Source organism: Triticum urartu, chromosome 1 (assembly GCF_003073215.2).
Source record: "Triticum urartu cultivar G1812 chromosome 1, Tu2.1, whole genome shotgun sequence".
Taxonomy (NCBI): Eukaryota; Viridiplantae; Streptophyta; class Magnoliopsida; order Poales; family Poaceae; genus Triticum; species Triticum urartu.
Genome location: NC_053022.1, coordinates 193690212 through 193704905, shown reverse-complemented (window position 1 = coordinate 193704905; position 14694 = coordinate 193690212).

Sequence of the window (14694 nt, the reverse complement as noted above, 5' to 3'; positions counted from 1 at the left end):
ATGCTTCTGCTTCTTTTGTTAGTAAGGACCAAAAAGTCTGGAAAATTCTGGCTAGGTGGTTTTTAGACCATTTGTAGACTTTTCTGAAAAAATTGTTGCAGAGCAAAAAAAAGAGGAAAAAGAAAGTGAAAAAAAGAAGAATTTTTTTTCCAGAGTGTGCTCCTCCCTTGTTTACGTGCAGCGCCGTGATTTTATTAGTGTTCTAGGGTCGCGTCTCTAGCACGGTCTAGCTTCGGACCAGCACAGTACCGTCATTGAGCGTTTATTCAACTTTGCATCTCTGAATTGATCATTGCTGACCCTTTTTTCTACCATATTATAAGCCTTTCCAGCTCCACATACATCTACGTCGTGTGTTTGACTCTCCCTAGTAATCGCTCTATCCAAGCTTTGAGTGTTTTGACTACTACGATTGCCGATCACCGCCTGCTGCTAGGTCAGAACTGGTAAGAATTTGAGATTTGCATGATGGATTTGTGACACCCACCACCACCTCTTGTTAGTAGTCTGTAGGATCATATTCTTGTGTGTTTCTATTGTTGCTAACCATGGCAGGATCACAAGCCGACGAGACTGACTGGGAGAACATGACGAATAAGGAGTTACATGATAAATTTCAGCAAATGATGAGTGGACAGGTGCAAGATGTGCTAAACAGATTTGAAGAGGCCATGGAGAAGATATATGGCATGGAGAAGATGTTCAAAACAAAGCTCCATAACAAGTTTAATGAATTGCTCGCGTGTCTTCCACCACCACCACCGACTGCACCTAACGCACCTCTACAACAACAACAACAACAACAACAACAACAACGACGACGACGACGACGACGACGACGACGACAACGACGACGACAACGATGACGACGACGACGACCACAACAACAACAACAACAACAACAACAACAACAACGACGACGACGACGACGACGACAACAACAACAACAACAACAACAACAACAACAACCACGACGACGACGACGACCACAACAACAACAACAACAACAACAACAACAACAACAACAACAACAACAACAACAACAACAATGACAACGACCACGACGACTACTACTACCTCCACATCACGAAACAGCCCTTCGCCGAGCGAGCCGTGTCCCTCTTGCGCCTGGCCAAACTGTTGGTGCTATTGTTGATACTTCTATGGCTCCTGCTGCTGATGCCGAGGAGGATGATTATGCGGGAGATTACGAGGATGAGGTTGATCAAAATCAGAACTACGTGCAACCACCAGGTCGTCCACATGTAAATAATGGCAATGGTAGGGCTCCCCCTCAAGTACGAGATCATGACCATCTCCCTAAACTGAAATTGAATATTTGACCATTTTAGGGTAGATATGTTCCTGATATATATCTTACTTGGGAGTTAGAAACTGAACAACGATTTAAATGTTTACAATATCCTAAGGAGAGACGTGTTCCTGCTGTTGTTTGTGCTTTCACTAGCTTTGCATGTGTTTGGTGGTCTGAACATTGTAGATTATATCCTATTCCAGCTACATGGGCTGCTTTGAAAACTGCTATGCGTACTCGTTGGGTTCCACCATATTATCAATGTGAATTAATTCAAAAATTGCAGCGTTTAAGACAAGGAAAAAATTATGTAGAAGAATATTATCAGGAATTACAAACTGGCATGATTAGATGTGGTATTGTTGAGGAGAATGAAGCTACGCTTGCACGTTTTATGGGTGGATTAAATAGAGAGATTCAGACCATTCTAGAGTATAAGGAGTATAATAATATCACTCGTTTATTCCATCTTTCTTGTAAAGTTGAACGTGAAGTGCAGGATCGACAGGCATTGGCCTGAACTAACTTTTCTAGAGGTCGATCTTCATCATGGACACCACGTGCATCCTCTACTTCCACTACACCAGCACCTCCATCAGGTGCCACCTCCAGCCGTGATACAAGAAAGCAGGCACAACCATCACTATCTGCCAAGAGCACACCTGCCGGGCCTGTGCAGAGCTCTTCTTCTTCTATGGCATCAACAGGGCACACAAGTGATATTATTTGTCGCCGTTATAAGGGAAGAGGACATTTTGCGAGAGAATGCAAATCTCAGCGTTTGATGATTGCTACTGAGGATGGTGGATATGAGTCCACTAGTGACTATGATGAGGGGACTTTGGCTCTTATTACACATGAAGAACACGGTGGAGATGATTCTGATCATGAGACGCAATACATGGCTGCTAAAGATGCTGATAGGTATGAATGTTTAGTTGCTCAACGTGTTTTGAGTGTGCATGTTACACAAGTTGAGAAAAATCAGAGGCATAATTTGTTCCATACAAAGGGAGTTGTGAAGGAACATTCTGTTCGTGTCATCATAGATGGAGGGAGCTGCAACAACTAGCCTAGCATGGATGATGAGGACATCAATACCATTGTTACATCCACAGCCCCTACTGTTACATATACTGGACCAATTACAAGAGCTCGCGCACGCCAATTAAATTACCAGGTACTTTCGTTTCTTGGTAATGATTCTAATGCTCATGAGATTATGATGCTGCCTAAATTGGATACATTTGTTTTGCTTACAAATGAAGGGCCTAGCTTGGGGAAGGATGAACATTGGAGCAAGAACACGCATGGAGTTGATGGCATGCGCAAGGGGATCAAGAACAGAGTTACAAGTGATGATTTCAGGACTTTGAAGCCGCCATAAGGAGTGCATGAAGCCTTGGACGAAATATACAAGATGCCACGTCATAATATTCGTCCATAGGCTATTCTAGGTGTTGCGTCACCTTATTTATGGGCCAGGCCCATGTAATTTCGAAATACTTAAGTATAGGCTATTTTTAGAGTCCGTATGTGTGGGGAAACAAGAGTTAGGGTTGGTTTCGGACCCCACCCTCAAGGGCCACGAAATTCCCCCCTCTTCCTCCATATATACAGCCCTTAGGGCGTCATTTAGACTTCGGGTTTTGTTTAGATTAAAAGTTCGCCATAGCTGCAACTTCGCGTACTTCGTTTGTGTCCAACGACCAGACCAAGACGTCACAGAACCCCACCTTGATCAATAAAGCTTTCAACTTATATTCGCAATATCCTGATTGCAATCTCAGTTTCTTGCTTGTTCTTCGTTTGCTCGCAGGAAACAGACCCTCGTGGTCAGGTTGATCGTGCTCCGGCGTGGTCAATAACCCTCGGAAGTTGGTTTAGCGATTGCTAAGGCGCGACGTCTCGCACGTTCGTAGTCGGATCGTCAAGGTCGACTCCCACAGAAAACGATAGACACCATCTCATCGAAACATCGGGACACCTTAGCCTCTATCAATGGAGATGGTGGAGAAGCTCTCTCTCACCACAAGACCGCATCCACCTCCTTACTACATCCAATGGTTCAACAACAACGGCAAGGTTAAGGTGACACGTACCATTCGTGTGCATTTTAATATCTCTACATATGCTGATTATGTTGATTGTGATGTGGCACCTATGCAGGCATGTTCCTTATTACTTGGTAGACCATGGCATTTTCATAAAAATTATGTACACCATGGTTAGAATTAATCAGTATACTCTTGTTCATAAGGACAAAATATTACTTTGCTTCCTATGACTCCTTATTCCATTTTGAAAGATCATATTAATATAGCTAATAAAGCAAAACAGGAGCAAAATAAGAGTGAAAATCATATTGTGGCAAAAGAATTTGAGCAACAAATGAAGCCTAATAATAAACCATCTAGTGTTGCTTTCGAAATTAAATTGAAAAGTGCATGTTTACTTGCCACCAAATCTGATATTGATGATCTAGATTTTAGCAAATCTGTTCGCTATGCTTTTCTGTGCAAAGAGGCATTATTTTCATTCGAGGAAATGCTTTCCTCTTTGCCTCCTGCTATCACTAACATTTTGAAGGAGTTCGCTGACATCTTTCCACAAGACGTGCCACCGGGATTACCACCTATTCGAGGGATTGAGCATCAAATTGACTTAATTCCCAGTGCATCATTACCCAACCGTGCGCCATACCGTACCAATCCAGAGGAGACGAAGGAGATTATGCGTCAAGTACAGGAGCTGCTCGACAAAGGTTATATACGCGAATCCCTTAGTCCTTGTGTTGTTCCTATCATTTTAGTGCCGAAAAAGGATGGTACGTCGCGTATGTGCGTTGATTGTAGAGGCATTAATATTATTACTATTCGTTATCGTCATCCTATTCCTAGGATAGATGATATGCTTGATGAATTGAGTGGCTCTACAATATTCTCCAAAGTTGATTTGCGTAGTGGATACCATCAAATTCGTATGAAATTTGGGAGATGAATGGAAAACAACATTTAAAGCTAAGTTTGGATTATATGAGTGGTTAGTCATGCCTTTTGGGTTAACTAATGCACCTAGTACTTTCATGAGATTAATGAACAAAGTTTTACGTGCTTTCATTGGAAGATTTGTGGTAGTGTACTTTGATGACATATTGATTTATAGAAAATCTTTGGAGGAACATTTGGAACATTTACGTGATGTTTTTATTGCTCTACGTCATGCACGTTTGCTTAGTAACCTTGGGAAGTGCACCTTCTGCACTGACCGAGTATCTTTTCTTGGCTATGTTGTTACTCCACAAGGAATTGAAGTTGATAAAGCCAAGATTGAAGCTATTGAGAGTTGGCCGCAACCCAAAATGGTCACACAAGTGAGGAGTTTTCTTGACCTCGCTGGATTCTATAGGCGTTTTGTGAGAGATTTCAGCACCATTGCTGCACCTCTCAATGAGCTTACAAAGAAGGATGTACCTTTTGTTTAGGGTACCGCAAAGGAAGAAGCCTTCATGCTATTGAAAGATAAGTTGACACATGCTCCTTTACTCCAACTTCCTGATTTTAATAAGACTTTTGAGCTTGAATGTGATGCTAGTGGAATTGGATTAGGAGGTGTGTTATTACAAGATGGCAAACTTGTTGCATACTTTTCTGAAAAATTGAGTGGGCCTAGTCCGAATTATTCTACTTATGATAAAGAGTTAATGCTCTTGTTCGGGATTTAGAAACATGGCAACATTATTTATGGCCCAAAGAATTTGTTATACATTCTGATCATGAATCATTGAAACATATTAAAAGTCAAGCTAAACTGAATCGTAGACATGGTAAATGGATTGAATTCATTGAGACTTTCCCTTATGTCATTAAACACAAGAAGGGCGAAGAAAATGTTATTGATGATGCATTGTCTCATCGCTATACTATGCTTGCACAACTTGACTTCGAAATATTTGGTTTGGAGACCATCAAAGATCAATATGTGCATGATGCTGAGTTTAAAGATGTAATGCAGAATTGTAAAGAAGGAGGAACGTGGAACAAGTTTGTCGTTAATGAAGGATTTGTGTTTCGTGCTAACAAGCTATGCATTCTAGCTAGCTCCATTCGTCTTTTGTTGTTGCAGGAGGCGCATGGAGGAGGATTAATGGGACACTTTGGCGTGAAGAAGACGGGGGACATACTTGCTATACATTTCTTTTGGCCAAAGATGAGACAGGATGTTGAGCGTTTTGTTGCTCGCTGCACTACATGTCAAAAAGCTAAGTCATGACTCAATCCTTATGGTTTATATATGCCTTTGCCTGTACCTAGTGTTCCTTGGGAGGACATATCTATGGATTTTGTTTTAGGTTTACCTCGAACAAAGAAGGGGGATAGCATATTTGTTGTCGTGGATAGATTCTCGAAAATGGCACACTTTATACCATGTCATAAAAGCGATGATGCTGTTAATGTTGCTGATTTATTCTTTTGTGAAATTATTCGCTTGCATGGTGTGCTAAATACTATTGTTTCAGATCGTGATACTAAATTTCTTAGCCACTTTTGGAGATGTTTATGGGCTAAATTGGGGACTAAACTACTTTTTAGTACTACTTGTCACCCCCAAACTGATGGACAAACTGAAGTAGTCAATAGAACATTGTCTCATATTCTGAAGAATAATAAGAAAATATGGGAAGAATGCTTTCCTCATATTGAATTTGCTTATAATCGTTCATTGCATTATACTACTAAGATGCGCCCTTTTGAAATTGTGTATGGTTTCCTACCTCGTGCACCTATTGATTTGTTGCCTCTTCCATCTTCGGAGAAGGTTAATTTTCATACTAAAGAACGTGCTGAATTGATTTTAAAAATGCATGAGTTAACTAAGGAAAACATTGAGCGTATGAATGCTAAATATAAACTTGCTGGAGATAAGGGTAGAAAACATGTTGTGTTTGCACCTGGAGATCTTGTTTGGTTACATTTGCTTAAGGATAGATTTCCTAATTTGCGCAAATCAAAGATAATGCCATGTGTTGATGGTCCTTTTTAAGGTGTCTGATAAAATAAATGATAATGCATATAAACTTGAGCTTCCTGCAGATTTTGGGCTTAGTCCCACTTTTAACATTGCAGATATGAAGCCTTATTTGAGTGAGGAAGATGAACTTCCGTCGAGGACGACTTCATTTCAAGAAGGGGAGGATGATGAGGACATCAATACCATTGTTACACCCACAGCCCCTGCTGCTATACATACTGGACTAATTACTAGAGCTCGCGCACGCCAATTAAATTACCAGGTACTTTCGTTTCTTGGTAACAATTCTAATGTTCATGAGAATATGATGCTGCCTAAATTGGATACATTTGTTTTGCTTACAAATGAAGGGCCTAGCTTGGACAAGAAAGATGATCCTTGGAGCAAGTTCAAGCATGGAGATGATGGCGTGCACAAGGGGAACAAGAACGGAGTTACAAGTGATGATTCCAGGACTTTGAAGCCACCATAATGAGTGCATGAAGCCTTGGACGAAATATACAAGATGTCACTTAATAAATTTCATCTAGAGGCTATCCTAGGTGCCGCGTCACCTTATTTTTGGGCTAGGCCCATGTAATTTCGAAATACTTGATTATAGGTTGTTTTTAGAGTCCGTATGTGTGGGGAAACAAGAGTTAGGGTTGGTTTCGGACCCCTCCTCCAAGGGCCACGAAATTCCCCCCATCTCTCCTCCATATATACAGCCCTTAGGGCATCGTTTAGACTTTGGGTTTTGTTTAGATTAAAGTTCTCCATAGCTGCAACTTGGCGTACTTCGTTTGTGTTGAATGACCAGACAAAGGCGTCATAGAACCCCACCTTTGATCAATAAAGCTTTCATCTTATATTCGCAATATCCAGATTGCAATCTTAGTTTCTTGCTTGTTCTTCGTTTGCCTGCAGGAAACAGACCTTCGTGGTCAGGTTGATCATGCTCCGGCGTGGTTAATAACCTCTCGGAGTTGGCTTAGCGATTTCAAAGGCGCGACGTCCTCGCAAGTTCGTAGTCGGATCGTCAAAGTTGACTTCCTCCAAAACGATAGCCACCATCTCATCGAAGGACGGGACACCTTTGCCTCTATCAGTAGCAGACAACCATCAATTTTAAGTGTTACAACTCAAGAGCCAAATAGTTTTAAAATGAGAGTTGTAAGAACTTAGCAAAAATTTAGGCAACCACCCATATGGACCCGCTTGAAGACTATCAACCTCATATGCTTCTCCCCCTTTTGTTAGTAAGGACCAAAAAGTTTGAATACATAGAGGATCTACTCGTTCCCAGTTGGAGAAGATGTTGGAGCAGCACGGTCGACGTTGGTGTTGGGCGGTGCAGACGGGCCTGATGGAGAGTCGTGGTGCAGTGAAGCCATTGTGGGTGAAGTGGTGTTGTCTTCTTCATCGACGACCCATGCAACAATAGTTGTAGCCGAAGATGAAAAATCAGAATCTTCAATAGAAGGTGTTGGACGCCAACTTGCAGATTGTGGTGGCCTGGAGTCAAACATGAATTTCAAAGTGAAGCCATCTTCGCGAACATCATCTTCAGAGCAAAGCGGTGTAAGGATCTTCCAGGACCGCCGACAGGCTTCATGCACAACGAATGAAGTCTTGGTTTCAAGATTGCGAATGCGAATGACATCAACCAGAAGACTCTACGTTTGGCGCTTCAGCCAGTCATGATGCCTGTCCTGCTTCTGATGTAGGGAGACAAGAAGCTCTCGGTCGTTGAGGACACGGGGACGCTTCTGAGGCCTTTGAGCAATTGTACTCGCAGTGGCTTCAGTGTTGGCATGATGTGGCAGACGCAAGTTGCTAGCCAGAGGATAACCAGGAGTAGAAGAATTTGGCACATGAATGCCTTCAATTGGCTAAGTGAAGCTTTGATGTTCTGCATTTTGCAAGTGGAGTGTCTTCTTAGCAGGCTCTGGGTAAATGGCTTCATAGGACATATCAACATCAGGAAGGAACACAACGTGGTTGCGACCTAAAGGTTGATAGTTCACTGTGGAATGAGGCTTGATCAAGCGCATAACCCAGGGAGCGTAGAACTTCCGACCAAAGAGATCAATGCCAGAAGCTGCAAGCTGTCGGATGAAGAAATCTTGCGTATTGAATCTGATGCCATTGATGATATAGAAGACCAATGTCTTCATGGAGTCTTCGAGTTTGGCATTAGGAGAGTTGCCTTTGATAGGCCACAGAGTACGCCTCAGAAGTTGATATACTATGCGGGGCAAGTACTCGAGGTCCTTGACAAAGAACTCTTTGGGGGTATTCAACGTCATGGGGCAAAGGCTTCATCATGCATAACATCTGGTTCATATTTGGCTCTAGCTTCTGAAATATGCTCTGCAGTTCATTCTGATGAAGCTGACAACCTGGTTTAAGGAACTCACCAAGAGTGGGCAGGGAAGTGATGAGGACATCAATACCACTGTTACACCCACAGTCCCTACTGCTATACACACTGGACCGATTACTAGAGCTCGCGCACGTCAATTGAATTATCAGGTACTTTCGTTTCTTGGTAACGATTCTAATGTTCATGAGAATATGATGCTGCCTAAATTGGATACATTTGTTTTGCTTACAAATGAAGGGCCTAGCTTGGACAAGAAAGATGAACCTTGGAGCAAGTTCAAGCATGGAGATGATGGCATGCACAAGGGGAACAAGAACGGAGTTACAAGTGATGATTCCAGGACTATGAAGCCACCATAATGAGTGCATGAAGCATGGGACGAAATATACAAGATGCCACTTCATAAATTTCGTCCAGAGGCTATTTTAGGAGCTGCGTCACCATATTATTGGGCCAGGCCCATGTATTTTCGAAGTACTTAAGTATAGGCTGTTTTTAGAGTCCGTATGTGTGGGGAAACAAGAGTTAGGGTTGGTTTCGGACCCCTCCACCAAGGGCCACGAAATTCCCCCCTCTCCTCCATATATACAACCCTTAGGGCATCGTTTAGACTTTGGGTTTTGTTTAGATTAAAAGTTCGCCATAGCTGCAACTTCGCGTACTTCGTTTGTGTCCAACGACCAGACCAAGACGTCACAGAACCCCACCTTGATCAAATAAAGCTTTCTCTTATATTCGCAATATCCAGATTGCAATCTCAGTTTCTTGCTTGTTCTTCGTTTGCTTGCAGGAAACAGACCCTCGTGGTCAGGTTGATCGTGCTCCGGCGTGGTCAATAACCCCTCGGAAGTTGGTTTAGCGATTGCTAAGGCGCGACGTCTCGCACGTTCGTAGTCGGATCGTCAAGGTCGACTCCCACAGAAAACGATAGCCACCATCTCATCGAAACATCGGGACACCTTTGCCTCTATCAGGGACACGGCTCGCTCGGCGGAGTGTTGTTTCCCGACGTGGAGGTAGTCGGTGTTTTTGCTGTTGTTGCAGAGGTGCGGCAGGAGCAGCCGGTGGTGGTGGTGGAAAACGCGAAAGCAATTCAGGAAACTTGTTATCGAGCTTTGTTTCAAACGTCTTCTCCATGCCATCTATCTTCTCCATGGCCTCTTCAAATCTGTTTAGCAAATCTTGCACCTGTCCACTCATCATTTGCTGAAACGTATCATGAAGCTCCTTGTTCGTCAAGTTCTCCCAGTCAGTCTCGTCGGCTTGTGATCCTGGCATGGTTAGTAGCAATAGAAACACACAAGAATATGATCCTACAGACTACTAACAAGTGGTGGTGGTGGCGGGTGTCACAAATCCATCAAGAAAATCTCAAATTCTTACCAGTTCTTACCCAGCAGCAGGCGGTGATCGGCAACCGTTGTAGTCAAAACTCTCAAAAGCTTGGATAGAGCGATTGTCAGGGAGAGTCAAACGCACGACGTAGATGTATGTGGAGCTGGGAAGGCTTATAGTATGGTAGCAAAAAGGGTCAGCAATAATCAATTCAGAGATGCAAAGTTGAATAAACGCTCAACGACGGTACTATGCTGGTCCTAGGCTAGACCGTGCTAGAGACGCGAGCCTAGAACACTAACAAAATCACGGCGCTGCATGTAAATAAGGGAAAAGCACACTCTGGAACTCTCTTTTTTTTGCTCTTTTTTTTGCGCTCCTTTTTTTTGTGCTCCTCTTTTTTTTGCGAAAAATCACTATAATAGCGAGTGTCTCATAACTCTTCCCTCGTCAAACTGATAGGATGGGCACGAATTTTTTTTTCACTTTTTTCGGAAATCAGGGCAGCGACGATGAAAAAGTGCGACAAAAAATCACTATGATGGCACGTGGCTCAAAAGACTCAGAAAAGCCTAAAAATAGGATAGGGAAAAAAATTTGCCCGTGAATTTTTTTTTGAGACCTACGCAGGCAAGGAAACACGAATCGGAATTTAGATTGATCTCAAGAACAAACCTAATATGAGAAGAATTTGGATTGGTGGTGGATATATGGTTCTGGTATATGGCAGCGGTGGTGGTATATGGTAGCGGTGGTGGTATATGGATACAGATTGGTGGTGGTATATGGATACGAATTGGTGGTGGTATATGGATATGGATTCAGAGCGGTGGCGGATAAGCAAAAGTGGTAGATGGGCGATGATGATGGTGCGGTGGCGGCGTGACAACTTATGACCAGAACTCGAAACTCTAAAAGACTAGATTCTAAGACCAGCAACTTGACACGACGATGCAACCGCAAATTCAACAAAGCAAAAACCCTAACAAGATTATGCAAAGGCTCAGATTGGTTCGGATATGATGAACTAACCCTAAATTTTTTTTGTGGCTTTTTCGTGGACTGTAGGTATGAAGAACAGACTCGATCTAATCTACGAAAAACTGTAAAATCTCACCGAGCAACCTGGAAATCTGATACCACTTGATAGAGGCAAAGGTGTCCCAATGTTTCGATGAGATGGTGGCTATTGTTTTCTGTGGGAGTCGACCTTGACGATCCGACTACGAACGTGTGAGACGTCGCGCCTTAGCAATCGCTAAACCAACTTCCGACGGGTTATTGACCACACCGGAGCACGATCAACCTGACCATGAGGGTCTGTTTCCTGCGAGCAAACGAAGAACAAGCAAGAAACTGAGATTGCAATCTGGATATTGCGAATATAAGATGAAAGCTTTATTGATCAAGGTGGGGTTCTGTGACGTCTTGGTCTGGTCGTTGGACACAAACGAAGTACAAGAAGTTGCAGCTATGGCGAACTTTTAATCTAAACAAAACCCAAAGTCTAAACGACGCCCTAAGGGATGTATATATGGAGGAAGAGGGGGAAATTTCGTGGCCCTTGAGGGTGGGGTCCGAAACCAACCCTAACTCTTGTTTCCCCACACATACGAACTCTAAAAATAGCCTATACTTAAGTATTTCAAAATTACATGGGCCTGGCCCATTAATAAGGTGACGCAGCACCTAGAATAGCCTATGGACGAATATTATGAGGTGGCATCTTGTATATTTCGTCCAAGGCTTCATGCACTCCTTATGGCGGCTTCAAAGTCCTGAAATCATCACTTGTAACTCCGTTCTTGATCCCCTTGCGCATGCCATCAACTCCATGCGTGTTCTTGCTCCAATGTTCATCCTTCCCCAAGCTAGGCCCTTCATTTATAAGCAAAACAAATGTATCCAATTTAGGCAGCATCATAATCTCATGAACATTAGAATCATTACCAAGAAACGAAAGTACCTGGTAATTTAATTGGTGTGCGTGAGCTCTAGTAATTGGTCCAGTATATGTAACAGTAGGGGCTGTGGGTGTAACAATGGTATTGATGTCCTCATCAAAACTGGCATGATTAGATGTGGTATTGTTGAGGAGAATGAAGCTATGCTTGCACGTTTTATGGGTGGATTCAATAGAGAGATTCAGACCATCCTAGAGTATAAGGAGTATAATAATATCACTCGTTGATAGAGGCGAGGGTCCCGATCTTTCGATGAGATGATAACTATCGATTTGGTGGAGACGACTTTGACGATCCGACTACAAACGTGCACGACGTTGCGCCTTAGCAACCGCTAAACCAATCTCCTGAGGTTACTGACGATGCTGGAAGCACGGTCAGCCTGACCACGAAGGTCTATTCCTGCAAGCAATCGAAGAACGAGCAAGAATATGATAAAGCAATCTGAATATCGCAAATATATATAAAGTATTGATAATGGTGGGGATCCGTAAGCGGTCTTGGTCTGGTCGTTGAACACAAACGAAGTACACGAAGTTGCAATGGCTAACTTTTAACTAAACAAATCCCCCAGGAAAAAGCTACTAGATGGATCTACTTATATAGGAGCAAGGGGTGGCGGCCAAGGAGGTGGGAGGACGTCCCAAGGCAGCCTAAAACTAACCCTAGGTCGTACAAGGCTCATGGGCCCAAGTGGAGGTGATGCAACACCTTTGGGCTTGTAGTTTGACTCGGATTCTGCTGCAATGTCAGATTGTTTCGTCCGTAACTCAACTCTCCGGATGAATTTGAAGGTGAATCCAATTGGGTTGGAAAGAGCACGAAATCTAGTTTCCAACAAAAAAAGAATCACCCAATTCGGAGTCCGTATGAAAAAGTTGTTGGCGTTTTGAGTCAGGTATGTCTGTGCAGTCCGAATCTGAATCCAGAACGTGAGAGACTTGGACTCTATCTTCTCTTGGCCCAAAAGTGACGTGAGAGGACTTTTTGAACACAACCTAAACTTCTCCTTTTCCCTTGTCTTCATATGTGGATTGTACAAATGTCCCATACACCTGCAATTAGACAAAACACAAAAGTGTGTGAAGTATTTTTGTTCTGGATAACATAAATAGATTATTGAATAGTTTGCATTAGAAATCACCTGACAAATATGCATGTATGCAATATTTTTGGTCGTATCCAAGGTAGTCATGTCCTCATCATCCTCCCCTTTTTGAAAACAAAGCCGTCCTCGGCGTTGCTTAATCTGAAATGTGGCTAACAAAAGAGACAAGGTGTACATGTTGTATATGTATATGTCATCCAGTTTAACTTCCCTTGATTTTTGCACGTATGACACATGTATACATGAGTAACTTTCATAGTTCATAAAAACTAAAGCCAAAAAATTATCACAAGAAGTAGAAGGCATGAAAATATTAGAACTCAGTTTGCACATATAAGTGAAGCTCTTATTCATTTCAAAAGATTCGCAATGTTCATCATTAAACCATCCCAACTTTGGTGAATAAAACTTGCATCAAATTTACATGCTACAACATGCTTAAATAAGCAAACATGCAATAAGTCATTGGACACAGAATCATCACCAAGATTGGAGGCCATATCAAAACGATTAAACATTAGTTCTTTTGCATCAACAGTTAATTCAATGGGTGCACTCAAAATTGTTGATATTTCAGTTGTTTGATCACATGACGCATTCATGACAGTAACAAGATTCTCTAAAATAGGTGGTGTGCTCAAATCAATAGGTAACTCAATACATGACGCATTCAAGTTAACTAGGCATGCATCATTCTCATGTGAAGTTATATCATCAATACCTTTACTGTTACCTTGTGGCAAAGATGTAGCTGATGCAGGTACGGACGTTGACAATGTACCATACCCTTGAGACGATGCCGCGCTCATAATCCGAGGTGCAATGATGGAGTAACCCACCGGTGGTGGTGAGCATGAACTGGAATAGTAGTTGTTGTAGTCACCTAATGCATCCTCCTGTATCTGTCTCTCAAAGGTACAAGCACGGACATACATACCAGTAATGCAACGAGGAATATACTGAAATCTTGCCTGAATATCATGGTTCAAACCACCAAAAAATCTATTCATTGTATCATTCTCAGATTCTTCTATGTCACAATGATGCATATAAGATTTGAACTCTTGGTAGTAAGCATGAACAGTGTTGTTGCCTTGTTTAAATTGTTCAAATTTGCGAAGCAATTCACGACGATAATAAGGAGGGAAAAATTGTTGTCTCATTACAGCTTTCAAAACTTTCCAAGTTGTGGGTTGGTTATCAATGTTTTTCTTACAATGTACACTCCACCAAACAGAAGCAAAATTAGTAAATGCTCTAGTGGCTGCTCGCACTCGCTCAAGTTCAGAAAAGTCATGGTGACTAAAAACTTGTTCTACTTTAAGCTCCCAAGCTAGATAAGTAGTAGGATTAAATCTACCCTCAAATGACGGTAAAAAGATAACCTGACCATGTGCTTGTGTGTGTTGTCCCAACTCTCGTGATGGTGAAGATGTGTCCGTCGTCCAAGAACTTCTATCTTCGGATCCTGTCATGTTTAGTAGAAACAAGAAACAAAATTCAAGAATAATGTTCCTATGAACTACTAGGGTGTGGTGGTAAAGCGCTCACAGTAAAGCAAATATCAATATCTTAC